Source organism: Leptonychotes weddellii, chromosome 13 (genome assembly GCF_054177405.1).
Source record: "Leptonychotes weddellii isolate Sample4059 chromosome 13, ASM5417740v2, whole genome shotgun sequence".
Classification (NCBI taxonomy): Eukaryota; Metazoa; Chordata; class Mammalia; order Carnivora; family Phocidae; genus Leptonychotes; species Leptonychotes weddellii.
Window position 1 is genome coordinate 33,488,782 of NC_138381.1, and position 8,485 is coordinate 33,497,266.

Here is an 8,485-nt window from a genome sequence, read left to right on the forward strand (position 1 = left end):
CACTTTGCCTAGTGGGCTTCACTAGAGACCAAGCTGGTAGGCAAATGACTTTTTCCTTGAGTATCTTTGGGCCTTCTCTGGGGTAGTTAACTGTATCCAGAAAGTTCTTACCAGTACTTCCCTTAGCCCAGAGCAAGAGGGGCCCCTGCCTTAGGCTCCATGCTTTAGAGGGCCTCACTCTGCCCACCCCTTCCCAAAGGGCAAGGAGCCCATAGCACCAAGAGTCCATGCCCACCTGGCTCTTCTTTCTCTAGATTGTTTTCCAGGCACCTGGGATCACAGAATCCCCTGCCCAAATGACCCTGAACATGTTTCCAAGGCCTGTGTGTGCTTTTTCCTTCGAGGTGCCCCAAGGCCTGAGAAGAGGTTAAGGAATGGCTGTTTAGAGTGGAGCATTGGCAGAGTTTAGCTGCATGGGATCAGGTGTCCACACATCTGGGGTTTGTGGCTCAGGGCTGAGAAGAATACAGGTATAGGCTATGGCTGGCAACAAGGAGCTGGGCCAGCTCTCCTCACGTCCTCCTATCCCTGTGCAGAGTGCCAAGGAGTCAGAATACTAAATTCAGGGGTGCCTGGGTGGCTCAGTCGGTTAGGCTTCTGACTCTTGATTTTGGCTCAGGTCATGATCCCAGGGTCCTGGGATCGAGCCCCACATCGGGCTCCCTGCTCAGCAGGAAGCCTGCTTCTCCCTCCCCCACTCCCCCTGCTTGTGTTCCCTCTCTCACTGTGTCTCTCTCTGTCAAAAAATAATAATACTAAATTCACATCTGTCCTTCTCAGTTGTTATAAAGATATATTTGTCAGAGTTGGTAGAATATATCTTACTTAACATTTTGTTTGACTTATGAATTAAATATTTAGACATATGGCCTATGGACCCGCATTTGAACTTCGCCCAAGGTCCTACATATGTTGTAAATGGACCTGTATCTTTCTGCCTCCTCACCTCACTTTCTGGGGTGAGTTGGGGAAAGGGTGGTGTCACTTGTTCGCTCTGCAGAGTCCCTTATTCTCCTCACTTCCCATTGCTGGACACACTGCTACTTTCTCTAAATCCTGAAGCTCCTCTGGCTCATTTTCTTCAAATGATTCCTGCTGCCTCCTTGGAACTAACAAGTTGCCATAAGCACAAGTTGCTACACCAAGGAAGAAATGGAGTATATTTTTCATGTGATACACCCGGGAGCCCAAGACTCGGGAAGCTGCAAAGGCAGGGCCAGCCTGCTACTGAAACACTACAGTTATAAATTGGTACAAGTTTACTGGAAAATGTTATGACTATACCCAGCAATATCTTCATAGCTATTGTCCTGGAATCCCACTCAGGTTTCTAGAGAATAATTTAGCAGAAGCAAAAATAAATAAATAAGAAAATACATAAATAGCCATGTTTAGAAGCAGAGTATATTGCAGTCTTGCTTATAAAATTAAAAACTGGAAACATATCTTTCAATAGGGCTATATTTTAATTACTTATAACACATAAATGCAACTACACATCCATTTAACATTACGAAGACCATTTTGAAGTACGCCAAATGTTTAGAGTAAAACACAGAATGCAAAAAGTGTGCATTGACTTCAGCCACTGGGAAGCAATTGTGTAGGGGTAGAAGGGTCCTGAGTGTCCAATTTCCAATCCTTCTCCATAAACTGACTTCATCTTTTCGGCTTAAAAAGTTTTAACTAGTTATCTAGTTAGCTTTAAAAAGCCACAACAAACAAACAAAAACCAAAAACCTCTATTTTACCAGACTGTGGATAAACATGACATAGTATTTCCTTGTCCCTCAGTAGGAGATGACAGTAATACTTTTTGATTACTACACATGTGTCTTAGCCCGTTCAGGCTGCTATAACAAAATATCCCAGACCGGGTGGCAGATAAACAACAGAAATTTATTTCTTATAGTTCTGGAGGCTCGAAGTCAAAGATCAAGGTGCTGGCAGATTTGGTGTCTGGTGAGATTTCACTCCCTGGTTCATGATGGCCAAGTTCTCACTGTTTCCTCACCTGGCAAAAGAGGGGAGGAAGCTCTCTGAGGTCTCTTTTATAAGGGCACTAGTCCTGTTCATGAGGGCCCTGCTCTCATGCCTCCAAAAGGCCTCCCTTCCTAATGCCATCACACTGGGGGGTAAGCGTCAACACATGAATTTTGAGGGACACAAAAACATTCAGTCTATAGCAATAAACTTCCGGCAACAGTGAGCTTGGACCCCCACATGGGAAGGAAATCCCAGGTCCTGGTCGCAACCGGAGTAGGCAATGTCCAGGGCGAGTCACTATCTCAGAGTGATGATGACACAGTTAGGTTCCAGCCACAGGTGGGAGAGAAAAAAACCAGGACAGGTCTTCACGTGGCTGTTTATTTTAGAAAGTGAATAAACTGTGGTTTATTCTGTAAACTGCAAAAAGCAGGAACAATGTAGCCTTTGAGAGTTTGAGTGGTGCTTAGTTGCAGGGGGAAAGGAAAGCTGCAAGCAAACCAGGCAAAGGAGGATTGCTAGCAAAAGTCACAAATCCTAAGCCTCTCACTTGCACAGCTGCCTTCCAAAGCCTTTTCCTTTCGCATGCAAGTTAACATCCCTTTTAGTACCTAATTTTTATTTTACATTCTTTTCTTAAAGATGATTTTTAAACTGTGCAAGCTTCACGCACACAAAACCTAGATCTGCTGTCGAGCCCAGTTTCTTGAGAGAGGGAGACAGCCAGACAGGCAGGCAGGTAGACAGAGACAAAGACGGAGACAGAGATCTACTTGACAGAACAGCGAACCTCTTCTCAAGCCTTGGGGTGCCTCTAAGGAAAAAGCACACACAGGCCTTGGAAATATGTTCAGGGTCATTTGGGCAGGGGATTCTGTGATCCCAGGTGCCTGGAGAACAATCTAGAGAAAGAAGAATTTAGTTTAGTTTTTTTTTTTTTTTGACATGGTTTAGAGAAAGTAGCAGTGTGTCCAGCAATGGGAAGTGGGGAGAGTCAAAGTATTCAAAAGCATACTTTTTTTGAAAAATCCTAAGAAAATAGGAGACTCCAAAAGAATGGTTGATACCATGCCAGTGGAAAATTCATGTGACCCGGATGCCTGGGGGGCTCAGGTGTTAAGCCTCTGACTCTTGGTTTTGGCTCAGGTCATGATCTCAGGGTCATGGGATTGAGCCCCATAGGGCTCCATGCTCAGCGCAAGGGTCTGCTTGAGATTCTTTCCCCCTCCCTCTACTCCTCCCCCAAGCCTCGCCCTCTTGTGTGTGCTCCCTCTTTAAAATAAATTTAAAAATAAAATCTTTTTTAAAAAAATTAATATGGCCAAGAAGTAATTCAGGAACAAACTTTTAAAGGATTCCAACATCAATAATGAAAAGTTTCTCAGAGCTTCCACTAAGGAAGCCAGGCCAGAGAAGTGCGCTAATGTTTGCCCTCCTTTGGGACTTGCCCACCCAATCTGAACTAGTTTTCAGCTTTCTTTACATAACAAAGTCTGCAATTACCGAATGTTGCCACTAGGTGGTAGACGTGGCTTACTTGGCATAATTATTTTGAGGCATTGTGCTAAACACAAATGTTTCGTTTAATTCTCAGTTCTCTGAAGTAAGTTTTGTGCTGTTCCTCACGTTTCAGATGAGGCTTAGATCTGTTCAATAGCTTGCTCATATAGAATGAGGTTTGCTATGACTTTAATTTGGGGGTTTGCAAGATGAGATGCGAAGTTAATTTTGTCAGCACAAAACAGGTGAATTGGAAAAGGACAGGCTAGAAAGTGCCTGCCAGCTTTCTTTCTGCTTCCCGCTCTGCCTTGAACTCCCCCTGCAGCGAGAAGAGCCTTGGCCTTTCTCAGAGATGTCAGGTGCTCAGACCTCTGCCTGCCTGCTGAAGGTTTTATCTACTGCCAGGCTCCCCAGCAGGCCCCTTGCTCAGAACACTTGAGGGCCCACTAGCATGCAGTTCTAGTGGTGGGTCTCTGCGTGCACTGGGTCCCCGCAGCCTGTGTTCCCCTCAGCCACTCCTGCCTCCCCCCTGGATAAAGGACAGCTGAGAAAGATGGCGCGCCCTTGGTCCAGCTGGAAGTTTGGGGCATGTTCCAAAATGGTCTTTTCATCTCTTCCCTTGCCAAAGGCCCTGGAGGCCAGGGATATTTGTGAGTGGGAGTGGACATGGCTTTCTGTCACAGAGGAGATGGCCCAGTTCTGACCAGGTTTGCAGAGCATTCCCTTCCACCTTGCCCCCCTCACCAGGCCAGTCCCCCCACTCCCAGATGTGCCCCTGACTCTTGGACCTCCATCAAAGCACCATGTCTGCTGATCCTCTGATATGAACTGCCAAGCTCACTGAGTATAGAACTGTGGCTTTTCCTTTGCTCACGATCACCATCCGGAGCAAGGGGAGGTACACAGTGGCCAGCACAGATCAGGAGTGGTACTTTTTTTTTTTTTTAAATAATGCTTTTACTTGTATCAAATGCAAAGCAATTTGTTTAATATACAATATGGCTTTCCTAGCTTTACACCCCAAGAAGCTAGAAAAGAGCCAAAAAGCCCAAAGTTAGCAGAAGGAAGGAAATAAAACTAGAACAGAAATAAATGAAATAGAAATTAGAGAAACTGGGGCACCTGGGTGGCTCAGTGGTTAAGCATCTGCCTTCAGCTCAGGTCATGATCCCGGGGTCCTGGGATCGAGCCCGAACCCGGGGTAGTGTTCCCTGCTCAGCAGGGAGTCTGCCTCTCCCTCTCCCTCTGCCCTTCACCCTCCGCTCAAGCTCTCTCTAGTTCTCTCTCTCTCTCAAATAAAACCTTCAAACACAAAAAGAAAATAGAGAAACACCAGAAAAAATCAACAAAACTAAGAGTTGGGTTTTTTAAAAGGATAAACAGAATTGACAAACCGTTCGCTAGACTAGGGGGAAAAAAAGAGGACTCAACTACAATCAGAAGGAAAGAAGAGTCATTACAACTAATGGCACAGAAATCAAAGGGGTCAAAAGAGACTGCTCTGAACAATTATACTCCAACAAAATGGATAGCCTTGAAGACGTGGATAAATTCCTGGAAACATAGACCTTAATGAGAGTAAATCACGAAGAAATGCAAAGTCTGGACAGACCTGTAACAAATATACATATTTAATCAGTCATCAAAAAACTTCCCAACAGAGAAAAGCCCAGGACCAGATGGCTTCACGGGTAAATCCCATAAGCATTTAAAAGAATTAAAGCCGATCCTTGGCAAACTGCTCCCAAAAAATGAAGAAGAGGGGGCCCTTCCAAACTCATTTTATAGATGCCAGCATTACCCTTACCCAAGATAGACAAAGACACCACAAGAAAACTATAGGACAACATCCCTAATGAATATAGATGGAAAACACCTCAACAAGGGTGCCTGGATGGCTCAGTTGGTTGGGCGACTGCCTTCGGCTCAGGTCATGATCCTGGAGTCCCGGGATCGAGTCCCACATTGGGCTCCCTGCTCGGCGGGGAATCTGCTTCTCCCTCTCCCACTCCCCCCTCTCGTGCTCACTCTCTCTCTTTCTCAAATAAATAAATAAAATCTTTAAAAAATAAAAAATAAAACACCTCAACAAAAAACTGGCAAATGAATCCATTAGCACATCAAAAGGATCAAGCACCATGATCAAGTGGGATTTATCCCTCGAGTGCAAGCATGGTTCAACATACAAAAATCTGTTAATGCGATATATTAACAGAATAAAGGCTAAAAATCATATGATTATCTAAATAGATGCGTTAAAAGCATTTAACAAAATGCAACACCTTTTCATGATAAAAACTCTCAACAAACTAGGAATAGAAGGAACATATCTCAACATGGTAAAGGCCATGTATGAAAAGCCCACAGCTAAAATCATGCACAATGGTGAAAAACTGAAAATTTTTCCTCCAAGTTCGGGAGCAAAGCAAGAATGCCCACTCTTGCCACTTCTATTCAACACAGTCCTAGAAGGCCTAGCCAGAGCAATTAGGCAATAAATAGATATAAAAGACACCCAAATTGGCAAGGCAGAAGTAAAATTATCCCGTTTAGAGATGACATGAAATTATATACAGAAAACCCTAAAGATTCCATTAAAAATCTGTTAGAATAAGTGAATCTAGTAAAGTTGCAGGATACAAAGTCAACATACAAAAATCAGCTGCTTTTCTATGCACTGAAAATAAATTATCTGAAAAGGAAGTAAGGAAAACAATTCCACCTACAGTAGCACCAAAAAAGAATAAAATACTTGGGGAGGGGGGCGGGGCAGCGCCTGGGTGGCTCAGTCAGTTAAGCATCTGCCACTCAGGTCATGATCTCACCCTTGTCGAGTTCCCTGCTCAGCAGGGAGTCTGCTTCTCCCTCTCTCCCTCACCCCTGCTCGTGCACTCTCTCTCTCTCTCAAATAAATAAATAAAATCCTTGAAGAAGAAGAGGAAGAGGAAAAAGAAGAAGAGCAGCACCTAGAGATTCTTCCTAAAGACAAAATAACAATGTGGGAAAATGGCAAAACAGAGGTTCAGCATTCCCACGGAGCCTCATTAAAGATCTCACAGAATTACTTCCAGTTATGGAAAGAGCTAAGTCACCGGGATAAAAGGTACAGCATAGTCAAATGGTACAGAAAAGAGTCAATGACATTGTAATAGCGTTGTGCGGTGACAGATGGGAGCTGCACGTGAGCACGGCGTAACATACAGAGTTGTTGACTCACTATGTTGTACGCCTGAAACTAACACTGTGTGTCAGCTACACTTAAATTAAAAAAAAAAAAAAAGTAGTGATAGAAAAAGGAGAGAGAATTATAATAGAAAAAAAAAAAAACACCTCACCTGGGGCGCCTGAGTGGCTCAGTCGGTTAAGCAACTGACTTCAGCTCAGGTCATGATCTCGGGGTCCTGAGGTGGAGCCCCCTGTCCGGCAGGGAGTCTGCTTCTCCCTCTCCCTCTGCCCCTCCCCGGGCTCATTCTCTCTCTCTTGCAAATAAATAAAAATCTTTAAAAAAAGAAAAAAAGAAAAACCCTCATCAAATTAAAGTTATCCTACTCCGAACACCTAGGGGAACATTGCTGGGTACGTCACAGCTCTTTTTTTCGTTTTTTTTTTTTAAGATTTTATTTATTTGACAGAGAGAGACACAGCGAGAGAGGGAACACGAGCAGGGGGAGTGGGAGAGGGAGAAGCAGGCTTCCCACTGAGCAGGGAGCCCGATGCGGGGCTCGATCCCAGGACCCTGGGATCATGACCTGAGCCAAAGGCAGTCACAGCTCTTGAGCTGCATTTGTCTCATGGAAACACAGAGGCCTCAGAACCGGCCTCCTAAGCTCCGCAGTGCATGCGGGGAGACCAGGAGTTAGAGGAAGCCAACAAGAGCTCCCTCTACCCTCAAGAGAACTCTCCTTGTTCAAAAGATGGAGTTCTACTGAGCCATGTGACGATCTGAATAAAAGCAGACAGAGTTGTAAAAGAGGAATTTTAATTTATGCTGAAAAAACATTTTAGGAGGTAACATCCTGATGTTAGTCAGAAGCAGGTAAATCATGGTGCTCTGCATTTTCTTTCAACACAGGGAGCACCTGAGATCCTACAGACAGGAAACGTGGGGAAGATAAGTCCAGAGACATATGCATCAGGTACACTCCAAAGTTCACCTGTGAACAAGACAGCAGCAACAAGCTAGATTATTTTAGCAGTTGACATAATTTTGTAAATAATAATGTTCAACTAAAATCAGGTCAAATCTTTAAAGACACAACTTAGAATGTAGTAGAAAACGGGAATCCCACTTTCAGACACCAAAGATTTTCATTTAAAATGTCCCTTCCCAGGGCGCCTGGGTGGCTCAGTCAGTTAAGCGTCTGCCTTTCACTCAGGTCATGATCTCAGGGTCCTGGGATCGAGCCCCACATCGGGCTCCCTGCTCAGCCAGGAGCCTGCTTCTCCCTCTCCCACTCCCCCTACTTGTGCTCTCCCTCTCTGTGTCAAATAAATAAATTAAATATTTAAAAATAATAATAAAATAAAATGTCCTTTCTCAGGGTGCCTGGGTGGCTCAGTCGGTTAAACATCCAACTCTTGATTTCAGCTCAGGTCATGATGGTGAGATCAAGCTCTGTGCAGGGCTCCACGCTGAGTGTGGACCCTGCTTGGGATTCTCTCTCTCCCTCTCCTTCTGCCCTTCCCAATATCCCCCCCCCACCCCCTGCCACTTTTGCAGGCACCCACACACATGCTCTCTCTCTCTCTTAAAGATAAACAAATACACAAACACACACATACATACTATCCTTTCCCGACAGTCTCCCCACGCCTGTTAATGGCTGGACCCATTCTTTTTCTCCTTCCTGTGTACCCTGAGCTTCCGGTAGTAGGGCCTGCATCCTGCTCTCTGCTTCTGACCACTGCCAGGCCAATTTCTGCTCTGTTCTCTGATGTAAAACTGTTTTGTGAAAATAATAGCAAAATCCTGCATTTCTTTGATGTGATTTTTTTTTTT